Source organism: Dasypus novemcinctus, chromosome 22 (genome assembly GCF_030445035.2).
Source record: "Dasypus novemcinctus isolate mDasNov1 chromosome 22, mDasNov1.1.hap2, whole genome shotgun sequence".
Lineage (NCBI taxonomy): Eukaryota > Metazoa > Chordata > Mammalia > Cingulata > Dasypodidae > Dasypus > Dasypus novemcinctus.
In genome coordinates, this window is record NC_080694.1 from 53332336 (window position 1) to 53351370 (window position 19035).

Genomic DNA, 19035 nt, shown 5'->3' on the forward strand with positions numbered 1-19035 from the left:
TTATATTTAGTAGTCTTTTCTCAAAACTCTGTGTACCTTATATGTATACCTTAATATACATATACCTTATACCTTAATATGTATACCTTAATATGTATAATCTCTATACCTTAATATGTAATTTATGTTCCTAATGACTTTATGTAATTTTACTAGATTATGTAACCAAACTCCCATGCTGTCAGTGTTTATTTTATATACTACATACATTATTTCATGTTTCACAAGTGTATACATTTCATCAAAGTATCATTCCATAAATAATATTTATTTTAGCATTAAGGCAATTTTCTCCAAGGTTGCCTCATATAAAGTTATTTTAAGCAACAGGTATTGTTGTTATTAGTGTAGTAATAGTCCATTGGGCTTATTCATTTCATAAAATGGATATTGATTAGTTTAATTAAAAAGTTACTAGAAATTCTATGGCTCTTCAATCGTACATTTAAAAAATGCAAAGCATGAATAAAATGTCTATTTCTTATGGAAGTTAATAATCTTAAGATAAAATAGGCCTTTAAAAGAATATTTTCCCAAAAGCAGATGTGCCTCAGAATATTTTATTTCACTTCTTGATTGTTCTTGAAGGGCCAAAATTGGAGTTGTACATATATCACTCTAACTTAGGGATAATGATATCATAATGTTTTTAGTAATGGAATGTCTTGGGCATTTTGAAGTTAGAAAGATCAACTCTAAAGTTGTTTACTGGTTTGAAATGTCAGGATGTACGTGGCCAACTTCAAATCACTTTAAGACTTCTTCCTTAAGTACATTTTCTATGGTAGAATTTTTTTATTTTAAAATATTCATTAGGTATTAATAAATTTTACTTTTTGGCAATTAAAATAATATTTATCAAAGGGGTATATAGTGAAAACCAAGAAGACTTCTGAAATTGTACTCTGCCACCGACTTAGAAAAATGAATCTTCCTGTTTGTTCACTGCGTGACAACTGGGTCCGTCTTGACTTGATGCTAGCCTGTGCCTCCCTTTCCCTCCCCCACCTTTTTTTTTTTAACTTTTTATTGCATAACAAACAGTAAAGTACACTGATCATATGTGATCTGTGAATTCTTGCAAATATACATATGGGTGTGACTACCACTCAGATCAAGAAGTAGAACATTTCCACCATGCCAAAAGATTTCCTCACGCCCCTTCCCATACAGTGCCTCTCACAGGCAGCTACTATTCTGAGTTAGAAAAGTTCTTTACCATTAACTATTGCCTGCTCTTGAATTTTATTGAAAAGGGATCAGTTATATGCTCTTGTGAGTTTGACTTTGCCCAACAGAATATCTTTGAGATCCTCCATTTTATGATGGGTACTGATAATTTGTTTCTATTGTATAAATGCCCCATTTTCTGTTTATTCCTTCCCCTTTTGGTCATTAGGGTTGTTTCCAGATTTCAGCTATTCATACAGTTTCTATGAACATTCTGATGGGTATTTTTTTGCGGACATATAAACATTCATTTCTCTTGCATATATGTCTAGGAGAGGACTTGCGAAATAATAGAATAGGCATATTTCTGCATTTAGTTAAACTGCCAGCCATGTATTAGTTGTCACTATTCTCTTAAATAGCATTCTGAATGGGAAAGAGTAAAGACCCTTCAACAGATCACCCACCATAATGTTTCCCCAAAGGAGAGTTGTGTTTTTTCCATGAGTATTTGATGTAATGCCTGTTATTAAAGAGACTGAAAACTCTAGCACATAGACATTTTATTTATGCTAGATGAATTTATATGTTGGCATGGATTAATTAAGTCACATTTTCTGTTAGAATGCATTTTTCGTACATTTAATTAAATTTATAAAATATTGCAAGTTGTATTCAAGAGGGCACTGGTCTGACAGTCAGAAAACCTTGGTCCTAACCCTGATTCTAGCTCTGTATAGCTGTGTGACCTTAGGCAAGTCACTTAGCCCCTTTGAATCTTTATCTTTATGTCTTTGTCTGGAAGTGGGGGTGGTAGGACATGCGTGATCTATACCCATTTCTTACGTTTCTTCCAGTTTCCTCATTCTATGACATTTTAATAAGTCACTTAAAGTTAGCTAATATGTTTTATTTGCCTACATAGCTAATTACTAAAGGCTTGTCCCTGAATAGAAAGAAGAGGAAGTAAGTAGTTACAGACTCAAGGACACAAAACTGGATCTAAAATTTTAGACTGCTGAGACTATATAGGGCTTACTAAACAAACAAACAAAAAAAAACAACACAGTTCTTAAAATAAGAAAACCTTTGCTGGCAGTCTCTTTTGTAATGTATCACAGATGTGGCTGGCCAGCTACTAACTAATCAGAATTCTAAAGGACATTCCACATATGATGTTGCAGAGATTCAAGTTTGGACAGGGTTTATGTAAAGTGAGCTTGAAACAGATTTAGCCTGTCTGTGGCTCTTTAGATCCTACACTGGTTTAGAGCTTCACATGTGGCTAGTGTTTTTCTTACAGTTATTAGGAGGTGCCACAGTGTAGGAAAAAGGGCCATCACCTGTTTCTGTTATGATTAAAGGTAGAAGTTTCCTTTCACAGCCTTGCCATCTCAAAATTTGATTCCTTTATTGTATCCAGATGGGACTAAAGGAGGCTGTATATTGTACTTTTTCTGACTGCAGAAATATATATCAGTAATACACAATGCTTTCTGAAAATATAAACAGGGAACAGCTGTTAAGTTAGACATACAGATACTATAATGTTGAACTGTCCTTGAGACTACTAGATTTTCATACTCTCTTTGGGCGGTGAGCTAATAGTTTTATTCTTGAGTGATGAAATATTTTCTTTGAGGTGGACTGTGGGAGTTTCTCATGTATATTTTAATGTTCAGTGAAAAATTTAAGTGAATTTAAACATCTTTTTATAATTGTTTTAGGGTGAATAGTAAAAGTGGTTGGTAAATGTGGAGTTTTTATTTAGTGATACAGAATGTTTTGTTTATTTATAAAATGTCCTATGTTGGACAGGAAAATTAAGATAAGTTTATGAACTAGCATAAGTGTTATAGTAGTATCCTGTGCTTTTCAACTAATTTGCCTTGTTATTCTACCTCCTTGCATCATGTTTATCTTAAAAAAATATTTTAATTTCGGGCTCCTATTACTTAGTAATACTCTTTCATATTTAGTCTTTAATGTTTACATATTATAACCACTTATTTTTGGTTAACTCGTCATTAAGCATTCTATGTAAAAAACAGGAGGGTATAATAATCTTCAAGTGAGAAATGCAGAAATTTAGCTATATACTGTCTGCAGTTGAGGGTAACCTAGCAGCGTATACCAGGTTATTGGAAAAGCCAAATGCAAATCATGTGTCTGTGAACATTGAGTCTATAGCTTGTCTCACTCAAATACCCTGGCTCTTGGAAAGTTAGCTGCTGTTCAACTATAAACAAAAAGCTACTGAATATTTTTTTATATTCAAGACCCTGCAGGTGACACAGCTGAACAAGAATTTCAAACTGTCCCTCCCTTGAAGCTAGAGTAGAGGGGATAGACGTGTTAGGCAAAGTGAGAGGGGGGTTGTACAATTAATGGTGTACCAAGTGGTAATTGCCTAGAAGAGATACAGAGTAATTTAAGTAGGAACAGAAAAGAAATACTTAATTCTTTGTCTACATTGGGAAACACTTAAAATAAGAACTTGATTATTGAGCTTGACCTTGAAGTATGGATGGGATTTTAGTAGGCAGTGATAACTTGGAGGTGGGAGTTGCATTCAGGCTGAGGGTGAAGAGTCTAGAGCTTATGCTGGGAAACAGAATGGATCTGTTTTCGGGGGGAGTATATTTCCAGGGGGTTGGTGTATTTTAGTGGGTAGTGGGAAGTGGTATAAAGAAGGCCGATGATGGGAGATGAGATGGGAAAGGAGCCTGAGTCCAGGATAATTGAGTGCCAGCCTAGGTGTTTGGACCTTGTTTCGTAGACCGGTCAGTGGTATCGAAACTTCTGCTTGGTATTATCCCAAAATATTTTTTATGTGTCCTCATACATTTTTAGATCGACAGAGAGGCTTTTTCATTATAAGTTTCAATGGTTGCGAAAGAGATAATGTTTGATATATTATAAACATGAAATTTAAAAATAAAATTGTTATATCACTGTTTTAAATGTATCCAGTGGACTATTAAAAAATGGATATTTTACATCATTCTCTTCTTCTGGAACTCAAATTTCCATTCTACTTTCCCCACAGAATGTTATCCAATGTAATACAGTTTTAAACTTTAAACTTTTCTATTTTGATCATTCTACCTTCTCTGTATCAGAATATGTATAGAGAAGTAGATGTGGCTCAAGCAGTTGAGCTCCTGCCTACCAGGTGGGAGGTCCTGGTTTTGGATCCTGGTGCCTCATAAAGAAGATGAGCAAAATGGCAAGCTGATGCGTGGCACACAAGACACAACAAAGAGACACAAGGAGGAAAACACAATGAGAGGCCCAACAAAGCAGGGAGCAGAGGTGGCTCAAGCAATTCTCTCTCTCCCAAATGGGAGATCCCTGGTTTGGTTCCAGTGATTCCTTAAAAGAAGATGAGCACACAATGAACAGACAGCACAAACGAGGGAGGGAAGGAGAATTAAATAAATCTTAAAAAAAAAAAAAAAAAGATTAAGCATTAAAAAAAAAAGAATATATGAATTAAAATAACAAACATTGTGACCACAAGGTTCTCACTATTTAAAAAACTTATTTTGGATTAAATTGTTATTAAATTATTGCTGGCACTCCATTCATCAAAGCAACATATTTCATATTTATTGTACATAAATGGATAAATTGCTTATAAATGCAATCTTTAATGAGATGGATGGGACAGCAGCATGGGAACTCTTTAAATTGCCTTAAAAAACAGCTACTTTCCATGTCTTTGGTGGCCTGGTTCAGTAAAGGTGAGAGGGAGGTATAGAGCAGACCTAGCGCCCAGTGTGAAGAAGTCTTCAACCACAGACACACCGGTTTAGGAAGGAATACCAATGGAAGCTGAAGACCTGGAAATGGATTCGTTTCAAAATGGCCTTTGCCTGCCACTTTATTTCCCTCCAGGACTCCTCTCTGCCCCTTGAAGACCTGCAGCTACACTGTGGCTTTTAAGAAAGGAATGTGTGACTTGGACAGTACAAACTTATCTCAGGAGGTAGATTTGGAAAGAAAATGCAAAATATGAGCAGCTTTTTAAGTCGAGTAGCACCAGAAACAGCATAGCAGCTGACGGGGTATAGTGGTTGAGGGTGAAAACTTCAGAGTGTTCGAAGAGCAGGAGGAGGTATGGATGCTGAGCTTGTGTTGGAACTTCGTGTGTATATTCTGAGATCTTTCAATAGCTTTATTAAGGAAAAAAGTTTAACACCCAGGTGGCAGTATGGGGCAAAAACAATGATCTAAATATTATATAGAAAACTGTGGGAAGTTATCTTCACCCTCCATCCCAATTTACTTCAGCACATTACATGTTCTATTTGATCCATCTTTGACATACTTTAGTTTTTACTCATTTTCTTCTGTATTTTTAATCTCTAGCTAATTTTGAAATATTAAAAAGACACCATACTTGCTGTAGAAATCATTTGTTTTCCTCACGGAAGATAGGAAGAAACTCTCAGCATGTGATGTAGTCCATTATGTCTCTTCAAACATTATTATTTAGACCCACACTTAACCAGATCTGATCCAGGTACGCATAGTGTATTTATAACATATATTTACAAAACATTTGATCATTGGAAAGGTGAAGTTCAAAGTCTGCTCTACTAGCTTTAAAACAAAATTGAATCCTACAAAAATAACAAAATATAAGATCTGAAAATACTTCGGTATCAAATGATTGCTTTTATTATCATTAGGCAAAACCTTATAAAAAAGGCTGCATTAGATTTATGTATCTGTAGAGGCCACAGACTTTAACAGAAAGGAGGGAAAAAAATTTGTGCTATTCCTCAAGAATGATTTTGGATTTAGGGAGGATCCCAGAGAGGTAAATCCACATAGAGTTGGTGGATTTTGTCTAGGCTCTTGGCTAAGCTACAATAAATGAAATTTTTTAACCCCTCCCCCTCTCCCTTTGTGGCTTTTTGCGTGCTGCCTGCTCTCTGTGTCCATTCACTGTGTGTTCTTCTGTGTCTGTGTTTATTTTTATTCCCCCCCCCCTCCCCTTGCGGCTTGCTTGCTGTCTGCTCTCTGTGTCTGTTCACTGTGCTCTTCTGCATTTTTGCTTGTCTCCCTTTTGTTGCGTCCCCTTGCTGAGTGGGCACTCCACAGCACTTGCAGGCTGGGCGGCACTCGGCAGCACTTGGCAGGCCGGGTGGCGCTCCACAGCGTGCAGGTGAGCCTGCCCTCACAAGGAGGCCCTGGGACGTGAACCCAGGGCCTCCCATATGGTAGACGGGAGCCCAGCTGATTGAGCCCCAGCCGCTTTCCCAAGAAATGAATTTTAAGTGCAAGCCAGTTTAGCTAGACCAGTAATTTATTAAAGAATGGAGAGAAGGGAAATGGGAGAAAATAACAGATTAAGGGTTCCAGGGAGAGAGGACGAGGCTGAAAAGAGATAAAGAGGCTGGTGTACAGACTACAAGTCCCCATTACAGGTTACAGATGCCCAGGTTTACTTGTGTGCTGATCCGGGCAGGGGGGGAAAGGCAAGAACAGGGCTCATTTGTACTTAATGCTTTTGAACCATTAATTATCCCACCCCTTTGCTAATATCAAGGCCTGGTTTTTTGCTGTTTTGATTGGTTATCCCACCCATCAGTCCCTGGGAAGGCTCAGCGATAACGCTCCTGGAGAATATCTGGGGCTTCTCCTGGCTTCCAGAGGAATCTCGTTCAATGAGGCTTCTCTCAGTGGGGCTTCTGGCAGGTTCTTCCAGCAGCCGTCTTGTGGGGTATTCCTGGCCATGTGTTTAATGGCAGTGGTTTTTCTGCCAGTTTCTAGATCTGTTAGTTGATTCCCTCCCTAACTTACCAGCCTGCCCCCTTAGTCCATGGGCAGTGTCAGGGGGCCTGTGCTTACATACCTTTGTCCTTAGGTAAGGTAGTTAAGGCACTTTGACTTGGGCACCTCCTAGGTTGGTTCTGAAGTTTTGCCGGATAATGACTGTGCATCAGGTAGCACTGTGTCTGGTGTGTGGGGGTGTTACCACTGCTAGTACTGCACCCCTAGGGAAATTGTGGTTTGGAAAGGGCTGGGGAGCTTTCCTGCTTCGTGTCTCCTCATTCCTCACTCATGGCCCCTTTTCTTAGGACCTTAAGGTCTTTAAAGGACCCTCTGAATTCCCTGAGGTACAAGAAATTTGGGGACACGGATACAGGAAGGGGAGGGCAGAGAGTTACCCATACCACTTTAATCCTTTACTGTCAGTCTCATTTTGATTTTCTCTTTGAACAAAGAATTTTTACCCCTTTCATATCTCTCTCATATCTCCAGGGACAACATTGCTCTAATGGTAATTTCTTCTGGAATGATTCCAAGATGTTTTGCTGATTCTTATCTCTGATTCTCCTTTGTTTTTTGTTATTGTTGGTTTTTTTTTCATATTCATATTCTGCTTCCCTGTTATGCTAATACAGAAGATTTCAGAGCCCCTGGAGAACAAACATTTGAGTGATTTGGACCTTGCTTAGAAGAAAAGTTTTCCTTCATTTTTAAAAGAAATTGAGCTCACATTGAATGGTACATTGTCAAGAAATATTATTAGTGTCATATTTTGGTTTTAGAAAATCACTTTACTTTTTTCTAACCCACTAGATAGTATAAGATATTTTATAATTTAGTTCTTTCAAGATATTAAGTGTAAAGATTTTTTCTTTTAACAGTGATTGCTCTTGGCAATGGTTAGTTTTCTCTTTTTTTCTCTTTTCCAAAATTTCAAAAATGGATATACATTGTATTTATAATAGAGAAAAGCATTCATTTTAAAAAGAACAGGCTTTTCCTTTCAGTATCTTATGTACACCAATTATTTTATGCATCTTTTTTTGTCTAAAGGAATGTAATAGGTTCAACCCCCTGAGTTTCAATAAACCCAGCCCTCAAAGTAACAATTATCTCTTTAAAATGATTTCAACTAAGTGTGTAACGATTGGTATTTTTGATAAAAGAGTAAATGGGTAGAGTATCACTAAATGATCCCCAAATGTACTTTTAAAGATATAATGGGTATTATACTGAAAACCAGAACTGACATGACAGATTACTGAATTATTTTTATAAAATATACAATTTTGTATTTCAAGTCCTAGGATATATTATGGGTTACCTATTGCAGTTTGCCTGGAAAATTTTTATCATTCAAAAGTGAGCCCCACTTGGACCCTTCTGTTGCCTATATAACAGAGGTAATCTTCCTCCTCTTCTACTTTTATAGTTGATATACACTTCCATTCTAGAATTTATTGACAATTGGTTAAGCAAAAGGATTCTGCAGTCTTAACAGGGTTGGGTTCTGATTCCACTCTAATGCTCTTTGATGTTCTTTGGTTGTGGACATATTATTTTAAGCTTCTCCAAGACATTTTTTTTTTCCATCCATACAATGAGCATGTGTCAGTCAGGATAGACTAAGTTATATTGGGTACCATATGACCCCCCAAATCTCAGTGGCTTATGACAACAAAAATGTGTGTGTGTATCACGGATTGGCTGAGGCTCTCTTCAAGTTGTATCAGCTCTAGGACTTAGACTGTAGAAGAAGGAGAGTAAGAAACAGAGAGAACTACTGGTCTTTAAAAGCCTGTGTCCAGAAGTAGCACATCTTTTCTGCCCACATTTCATTGGCCATCACAAGTCATACTACCACTCCTGAGTTGAACTAGGTAGAGATGTATACTACCAAAGAGAAGGAAACCAGAATATTTGGTGAACAATAATACTGTATACCTTGGAAGTGATTATTACTGTAAACACACTATTTACTTCCTCCATTTTATTCTTTGGTTTTCATATGTATACTTTTGTCTGTCTGTTTACTTTTTTTGGTTATCCTTTCTGCTATTCTTTCTCCTATAGTCTCCTCCAAGCCTGTCTGTCCTGTCCTTTTCTTTCAGGTTCTAAGCCTTCCTTTAATATTTCCTGCAAAGGTGGATTCTTTTTTGCAAACTCTCTTAGTTTCTGTTTGTTTGTGTATATTTTATACTCACCTTCATATTTAAAGGACAATTTTGCTGGATAAAAAACTCAGCCGGCAGTTTTTCTCTTTCAGTATCCTAATTGTATCATACCATATCTTCTTGCCTCCATGGTTTCTAAAGAGAAATCTGCATTAAGTCTTACTGGACGCCCCTTATACATGATGGTTTGCTTCTCCCTTGCTGCTCTGAGAATTTTCTCTTTATCTTTGACATTTGACATTCTGAGTAGTATGTGTTTTGGAGTAGATCTATTCGGATTTATTCTGATTGGGGTACGGTGCACTTCTTGGACATGTGAGTTCATTTCTTTCATGAGAGTAGGGAAATTTTCCGCTATGATTTCCTCGAATACGCTTTCTGCCCCTTTTCCCTTCTCTTCTTCTGGAATTCTCATGACACGTATGTTGTTGCATTTAGTTTTGTCGGTCAACTCCCTGGGCCCCTTGCTCAATTTTTTCCATTCTTTTCTCTCTTCAATTTTAGCTGTTCTGTCTTCAGTATAACTTATTTCTTCTACCATTTTGAGTCTGCTGTTGTATGCCTCTAATGTGTTTTTGATCTCACCTATTGTGTCTTTCATTCCCATGAGCTCTTTTACTTTTCTGTTCAGGTTTCAGATTCCTCTTTGTGCTCACTCAATGTCTTCTTGATGTCATTTATCTCTTTGAACATATTGTCTTTCAACTCATTAATTTGATTTTGGAAATTTCTGTGCATCTCACTGATTAGTTCACTCAAATCCTGCATCTCTTCTGGGTCTTTGATATATTCCTTTTCTTAAGCCATGTCTTCTATTTTCTTAGTTTGGCTCATAATTTTTTGCTGATATCTAGGCATGTGATTAGAGTGTAGTTTACTCAGATGCTCAGTTTCTTTCTGTTTTGTAGGGTTTTAGTGGCAGGAGGCTGTGTGTTACCACTGCTTTTTGATTCTTGGCTTGGCCTGGATTATTAGGATTATCCTGCTGGTTGCTGAGAACTGGGCACTAGACCCAATAATTGGTTGTAGAGTCACTTCCTAGGGCCTTGGGGAGGGAGGCTATAGAGGTCCTCTCCTACTTATATTTAATTTTCTTGCATGCACTTCCTTGGTCTGCCAGTAGGTGGTGCTCTTTGGCAGCGCTCAGGTCAGTGCCAGGTTGGAGTGTATTTGTTACAACACAGATGGAATCAATGTGATAGAGCTTCCTGTCTGGCAGCTTTGAGCCTTGTAATTCAGACTTTCTCTGAGACAGTTCTCCAGCCTTCTCTAGCAGCCCCCTCCGTTTTCCTGGGTTGGAAATATTTCCACTCCCCTCTGAGTCCTCAACGATCAGTCCCTGTTAGTAGAGGAGGAGATTCACAGGAGGAGATTCGGAAGGTTGTGTATCTTTAACCCCTTGCTGGTTCCAAGGCTAGCAATGGCTCAGCCCCACCTGGCCTGGAAGGGCTCCTGGGACACAGCAGACCAAATTTGCGGGTCAGAAGCTAAGTCAGCCTTAGGCTGTCTCTCCCCTTCCTGTCCCTGTTCCTGTCCCTGTCTCTCCCCTTCCTGGGGTGGTAGATCCCTGGAGCCCCCTTTGTCTGTAGTCACAAGCCCAAAGACCTGAGAATTCTAGTGTCTTTTGTCGGGGGAAGTGTCAGCAGCAGCCGCCTCTGGTTTTGACTCGCAGTTCTGTTGTCATGATTTCCCTGCTTTGTCCCTCTCTCCTCTGGGCAGTGTCCAGCTTTCTCCTGGTATCCTAAACCCTAGAAGATCTTTTTCTAGGCTGTATCAGTCTGTCTTCTAGCTGTTTTTCTGGAGGAGGAGAGAGTCCCACGTCATTCTCATATGCCATCTTCCCGGAAGTCTTCACAGAAGTAATATAAATATAACTTCATCGAGTGAGGAGCCAAGTGAGATACGCAGAAATCCCTCACTGTAGTGCTTACTGTGGAATAAGTGCTTCATTATCATCATCATCAGACAGACAACTATGTGTTTACATGTTTATAAAATAGGGAAGAGGTTATTGCTTTCTTTATTTCCACATTTTCCGAAATGTAATTTGATAATTCATAAATAGTTGCTTAGCTCTCATACCAAGAAACTCGTGACTAGAATAGTTAAATGACCAAGTTATTCTGTCTACTGTATTCTGCCTAAAAATGAAACAAAATTTCCACCAGGTAAGCCGGAACTTGGATAATCAGACCATGAATAAATGAGACATATAACTATTTTAAAGTATTTCTAGATAGATCTTTAACATCTGCTTTTCTTTTGGATTCCTTAATTATTTATATCATGCCTAAGAGAAGCCGATAGAATTGTCTGAGTTGAAAGCTCAATCTAATTGGGCTGCCCTTTTCCTCTTAGATTGATCAGCTATTGATTCCTTTTCAGAATATTGTAGATTCAGTCTTTTTTTAAAATGGTAAAAGGGTGTTATATGTTTGTTTTTGTAAGATACCTAATATACACTATTACATTCTTTTAATCACAACAAATTTTACTGTTATATTTGTTTTTTATTTTCCTTAAAAATTAATACAGTAAAATTGACTTTTTGATGTGCATTCAGTTTCATTAATTTTAACAAGTAAAGATTCATGTAACCATCACCACAATCAGGATGGAAGATTTGCTTTTTCACTTACTTAAAGCTCTTGATTTTTTTGGCCTTAGGGCAGAATAATAATTTAAAAATAAAACAAAAACCTGATAGCATCAATTGAAAGTAAATGAATGGTTATGTAATTATAATTCTTAGCACTTTGACATTCATAGCAAGTGGAACACGATGTGTATTTTTATCTTGCTAACGTAAAGTCTGCTTATGGTCTCTGAAACCAAGATGCAGTTAGAGTGCTAAGGGAGCACTGAAGTCCCTTTGCATTTCCATGGAAGCTAATTAGAAGAGAGATTTCGCCTCAAATTATTTTAGCTCAAATCCTGAAACAGTTAACTCTTTGCAGTTTAGAAGTGAATTTCCTATTACAATTGAGTTACAGATCAAATGTAAATTAGAATCTGTTCGCAATATCTAATCCTCTCCATTTGGGACATACGGCTTGGCAATTTTCCCTACTTGTGCTCCCTCCTTCACTTTCTGGTGCTATTAATGATAATTCATTATTTGATTGCTAAGAATAAATGTAGGTGCTGCTAATTCACTTAGAGGATGTTTCAATGTCATGAGTGAAATAATGGATAAAATATGATTCTGGTCTTAGTCTGTCTTGGCTTATGTCACTTTGGATGGTAAAGCTGAGAAGGGTCTTGTGGAATGCAGGCATTACCGTAGTGACCACTTGCTCTAAGTTTGCAGCATTTATTCCAGAATATCCATGTTGATTCCTTGATGGGGTCATTCAGTCATTCTTTTGTTCAGCTATAACTGTGACATTCTGACAGGCCAGGCATTGAGCAAGGAAGTGGAGAAGCAAAGATAAATAAGCTCTACCCTTCTCTAGAGTGGAAGGTATGAGCATTTTGGTCAGATTGCAGGATTGGAAGATAAGTGCTGCTAGACGTCTATACAGTGTGCCCTGACACTAATATTAATAGAGCTACCGACTGTCGGGGGGGAAAGAGGTATAAAAACCATAACATCGTTATAATTTATGGTCCCCCATTCTTCTCATTTTAAGAGAACCAGTTTTTTAAAGGCTTTTTATAACTCCTTTCTCCTTCCCCCGTATTAGTCAGCCAAAGGAGTGCTGATGCAAAATGCAAGAAATTGGTTGGTTTTTCTAAAGGGTATTCATTTGAGATAGGAGCTTACAGATACCAGGCCATAAAGCATAAGTTACTTCCCTCACCAAAGTCTATTTCCATGTGTTGGAGCAAGATGTCTGCCAATGTCTGTGAGGGTTCAGGCTCCCTGGGTTCCTCTGCGCTCAGGTCCTCTGTTTTCTCCACAAGGTCAGCTGTAACCTATGAGGCTCTCTAGACTTTGGCTCTCTCCACAAGATCAGCTGTAGACTGTCAGGTGAATGGCTCTGTCTCTCTTCCCAGGGTTCCAGCTTCAGCACCAAACTCCAACATCAAAACTCCAACATTAAAAGCCCCCAGCTCTCTCCTTTGCCATGCCTTTTATCTGTGAGTCCCCACCACCAAAGGGAGGGGACTCAATCCCCTACTGGCACAAGAGGTTTACATGATTACTTAATGGAGCAACCTCTGAATCCAATATAATCTAATATGCCCAGAGGAAAAGATCAGTTTACAAACATAATCCAATACTTCTTTTTGGAATTCATCAATAATATCAAACTGCTATACTCCCCTTTTGTATTTATTGCAATTGTTCTTAAGATCTTATATGGACCCATTAATCTCTAGCAAACTATGCCATTAAATTGTTTGCATTGTTAAAGTCCATACCTTTGGGTGAAAGTTGCTTTACCACCTTAGTCAATTTAATAATATTGAGAACATTTGGAATAGCTTGGCATGACATGATGTATTTAGTAAATATGAAATCACTATGTTTTATTATTTAATTAAAAAAATGCTTATTTGGTACAAGATGGGCTTTTGAAAACAGTATGCTAAGTAAAAGAAGTCAGTCATAAAAGACCACGTATTGTATGATTCCATTTATATGGAATATGCAGAATAGGCAAATTTGTTGAGACAGATACTGGTTGCTTAGGGTTGGACAGGAGTAGAGGTGGGGGAGTAAGAATCGCTAATGGGTATTGGTTTTGATTTGGGGAGTATGAACGTGTTCTAATATTAGCTTGTGATGTTGGTTGCACAACCCTGGCAAGATGCTAAAAATCATTTGACTGCATATTTTAAGTGGGTGAATCATATGGTATGTGAATTATAACTCGATAAAGTGTAAAGGTAAAAGCATCTTTTTTCTATTTTTTGAAATACTTTTTGTTTTTTGATTTATCTTAGGTTAGCTGAAAACTTTACATAGCAGTGTAAAGTTTAGTATTTTAAACACACATAGGGGAGTGGATGTAGCTCAAGTGATTGAGCGCCTGCTTCCTGTGTTCTAGGTCCTGGGTTCAATCCCCAGTTCCACCTAAAAACAAACAAAAAATGCATGCACTTCATAACAAAACTATAATCTGAGAGGGTATTCTGACAAATACTATCAATACGGATGCTAATATTAATATATTTTATACACTCTCACATACTGTGTGACTTTGTTAACCTGGTAGTGTATTTATTTAAAACCAGAAAAATATGATGAGTTTCAGGCAATAAAAATAAAACTTAGCAGATCTTTTAAAAATGTCCCCATACATAGAATTGCTTTCTTCTTTTTTTTTTTTTTAAGATTGCTTTTTAAAGTTAAGCCAGTTTTCATTATTTTTTTTCTTTTTTTGTTTTTTTCCTCACTTTTTAAGTTTAGGAAAAACAAACACTCAGATGATTACTGCTTTGTACTAGGAGAGCACTGTGTAAAAGAGAGAGATCTGGTCATCCATTTTCTAGACCCTGTACTTAAAATAGTCACCATCTATGTTTTAAGCAGCCTCAATAAAACTCTTCAATTCTAAACAGCCTTATATTAAAATGGATATAATTTTTTTGCCTTTTTTATTTCATTTTTTAAATCTTTTTTAAAAAGATACATAGATCACACAAAATGTTACATTAAAAAATATGAGATTCCCGTATAACCTACTCCCCAGACCTCCACTCCTCCCACGTCAACGACTTCTTTCCTTAGTGCGGTACATTCATTGCATTTGATGAATACATTTTGGAGCTCTGCTAACACAGCATGGATTATAGTTTATGTTGTAGTTTACACTCTCTTCCAGTCTGTTCAGTGGGTTATGGCAGGATATATAATGTCCTGCCTCTTGTCTCTGCAGTATCATTCAGGACAATTCCAAGTCCTGAAAATGCCCCTGTACCACACCTCTTCTTCCCTCTCCCCGCCCTCAGCAACTCATGTGGCCACTGTCTCCACATCAATGATACAGTTTCTTCCATTGCTAGAGTCACAATAATTCTATAGTAGAATGCCAGTGAGCCCATTCTAATACATATTTTATTCTTCCATTCTGAGGACCATGAGATGGCAATGCCCACTCCACCTCTGAATTGAAAGGGGTATAGTTTTAGTATATATCAGTGCTAGTTACTACAAGAGCTGCAGTCACAGACCTGTGCCTCTACTGGGCCTCCTCACAGGCTCTGGGGCACGGCTGCTCATGGCTGCCATTGTTCTAGGCCACATTGTGGCCTTCGAGCTCCTCTTTCCTTTGGCTAACCTGGTCTAGTCTATACATCCTTTATAAATTACCCCTGTGAGAAAACACACTGTGATTCCAACCTAAAGATCCAGCAGACCTTTAGAATTATTACTGATTGAAAAATTGTCATCCTCTCAAATAGCAATTATATTTTAAAATCTTTCTATGTATGTTGATGTGATTTAACCTAGATCTATATTTAAATGCTTGGTGGTATACCTAGCACTATCCTTGCCATTATAGGAAAACAGAAAGAGGAGTCAAACAGAATCCCTGTCCTTGTGGAACTTTCCAACTTAGTGAGGGGTTTCTTAGCATATTGCCAGGTGGTACTGAGAAAAAACACCTTAGTAATACCAGTAATGGGTTGCTGAAGAATCATAGAGGAAGGAGTAATCTGTCACATCAGAAAACCTGTAACTCCAAGCAGTACCTTGTAAATACAAGAAGGACATTGAGAGGCAGAGAAGAGGGAAAGAAGAAAAAAAAACCAAAAATACATACCTTGGGATCAAGTGTAACGCAATGGTTTGAGTGCCTGCTTCCCATGTATACAAAGTCCTGGGTTCAGTCCCCAGTACCTCCTAAAATAAAATTTAAAAAATGTACCTTTTCTCGTGGGGTTGTGGGTGGGGAGTACATTAATTCATGTTAAACCATGATTCTTTTACTGGCAGAAACAGACCTTTTTCTTTTTAAAGATTTATTTATTCCACCTGCCCCCTCCCACCCAGTTGTCTGCTCTCTGTGACCATTACCTGTGTGTTCTTCTCTGTCTGCCTGCCTTCTCTTTAGGCGGCACCAGGAACTGATCCTGGAACCTTCTGGAATGGGAGAGAGGCGATCATTCTCTTGTGCCACCTCAGCTCCCTGTTCTCTTCATCTCTTATTGTCTTTCCTCTGTGTCTCTTTTTGTTGTGTCATCTTCCTGTGACAGCTTTCAGCTCAGGCAGCACTCCTGCACGGGCAGTACTCCTGTGCAGGCCAGCACGCTGTGTGTGTCAGCACTCCACATGGGCCAACTCGCTGCTCAGGCCAGCTTGCCTTCACTAGGAAACCCTGGGAATCGAACCCTGGACATCCCATAAGGTAGATGGGAGCCCAATCACTTAAGCCACAACCGCTTCCCAGAAACAAACCTTAATTAAGGGTCAAGCTTATCCAGCATTATTAAATTGCAAAGTCTGTAGCATGATGGTGAAGGTAATTATGGAAAGGCTTATCTTGAGAACCAAAGGAAGAAAATCCACCAGATTTATCCTATGGGTTTTCTATTAACATTTTTCTTTGTGAATTGTTATAATCTAATAGGCATTGCTTCACCTAGTGCAGTAGTACCCTATTTATATTAGTAGGCCCCCCCTGAGTGTTTCCAAGAGAAGCTGCACTGCCCTATCTGATCCATGGCCATGTGTGCTGTCAGCCTCTTAGAAATTTATCTAATGCAAGTCAGTACAAGTTACAACTGCTACACATACCAGTTAGGGAACTCGCTCATTGGAAAGCTGTCCTATTACTGATAGATTCTCGATAGTCAATATGGAATTGTGTTCCCATGAGCTTTAAGTACCCTCCAAGTAAGAAGAGGAACATTAGGTAATTTATGTATTGAGTGCTTATTATATATGTACATAATAGTCTCAATTTATTCTTTCCCAATGGCCCAATAGCCCTATGATGTGCGTTTTATCAATATTTCCATTTTACAGATAAGAACCAAGGCACAGAGATTGAAAGTGAAATTTCTTTTCACAGGGTGTACTATCTGTGAAGATGCATTTCTCACCACAATAGATCTATTGAAAGCTAGCTAAAGCTGCCATGCCCCTTTAGAGAATAATATCCTTTATTTAATTGTTTTTCTTAAACTTTTGAGGAATCTTGATTTTCAAGAGGGAAAAGCCTGAATTCCTTCCTCATTAGCCCCCAGCATGTTGGCTGTAGGTTTACAATGGTAAATGTTGCTGTGCCTCACCTAGTCTTCTGTACGCCGGGCGCTGCGTAAGCGTCTGAAGAGTCTGCTGATGAAGAGCCCACCCAGAAACCTAACAGTTTCGTGAAGGAAATCTTCAGATAATGTGTTATTTTTCTGCTTCCTAAGAACTTCTTTATGAATACCAATTCCAGTTTAGTACTTGTTGTATAACAAGGTCTAGATATCCATTAATCCCTGGTAAAGAATGTATGGATAAAGAACATCCATGAGTAATATCATTTGGCAATTTGAGTTTCTTAGTCAAAAGGATATGCTAAAACCAATAAGCTGCTACTAAGAAGGTTATACTCTGTTGGCCTCCGCTGCGGCACTGCAGGCGGGTCACTGCAGGCGAGTTGCTGCCGGGGATCGGGCCTACGCCACGGCCTGAGCGGGGCGGCAGCGGGCGGCTCAAGGCTTGGGGGACGCGCGGTTCGATGGAGGAAAAACCACGGAGACGAGGTCTATGCGCAGGTCTGATTTTATTCGGGAAGTACATGGGGTTTTATAGTGTCATGGAGGCGGGGAGGTTGTGGGAGGGGCATGTCCGCGGGGCAGCTGAGGATTGGCTGCAGAGGCAAGGGCGGACCTGCGGTTTATGACGTAAGCCATTGATGGCAGAGGGGGTTGTTTCCGAGGTTGTGCCGGGGCGGATCCGGGATGAGGGCAGTTGAAATGAGGCGGGGAGAACAGCGATCGGCTGGGAGGGGGAAGATAACAGTGGCTGGGAGGAGGGGCAGAGGGAGGCAGCAGCACAAACTGCTGCTGAGAAGGGCCATAATACAGGGAGGTTACGAGGAACAGGCGGGCAAAGTGTAAGGAAGCGAAAGGCAGGGTGGGAGCAGGGGACAATACTCGTTTCTTCCACTGGGCTCTTTGGTAAAAATACTAGTGTTCACAGTCAATGGTGAGAAGATGGGGGGCTGAGGGGGGGGGAGGCGAGAACTGTGTGCATGGCTGACCCCTGCACAGCCAAAAGGTTACTGGACGGAATTAGCTGCTGCTTTGACTCCATAAGATCTCTCAAAATATTATTCTAAGGATGCAACGAGAGAGCAGATGTGCAAATGCAGGACTTTGAAAACTGAAAATCACTGGACACATGCAAGTTATTAAAGAGCAGCTCCTTTCCTCACATTTTTACCACTCCTGCACTCTTTGCTCTCTTTCTCTTAGATAGACGACCTGAACTGTGTGCAGCAGTGGATAAGGGCTACGTCATATGATTCCTTATTGCTTGCATAAACAGTGTGCTTACACAGCTTTACTTGCTTTACTTTCTTCACTCATTTTTGTACCCCTTTTGTATCTTTGGAGGAATTTTAAAACGTTATCCAATTAACTAATTTGTTTCCCTCTTATTTGCTCTCTTTAACTTTGCAAGATAGTCTTCTCAGTGTTCTTCCCTTCTTTCTTCTACAGAGTTGGCAACTTAAATGTTAGGAGTTAACTAGTGGCAATCTAGCTGGCCCATTGTCTGATAGTCGGCCTTTTGTCTAGTAGTTTTTCGAAAAAATAGTGTTCACTGGCTAACTCAAGAGAAAACAAATTTTAAATTTTAAAAAGTAGCAAGTGACTTTTAGGTTCCTTTTCCTCCTTTAGTATTTTAAAAAAGGAAAAAGTGTTTGCCTAAATTTGGAAGCTTTCTCTACTCAGGTACACAGGATTTGTTTGCCTTGAATGTTGTTGTCCCTCCTGCTAATGTAACAATGTGGTATAA

General features: G+C 38.8%; 1 protein-coding gene across 8 annotated transcripts in view; it reads left to right on the top strand.

Annotated features, from left to right (window-relative positions):
* Positions 1 to 19035, top strand: part of CDKAL1 (CDKAL1 threonylcarbamoyladenosine tRNA methylthiotransferase) — a 696475-nt gene that overhangs the window by 437573 nt on the left and 239867 nt on the right. The window lies entirely within an intron of this gene.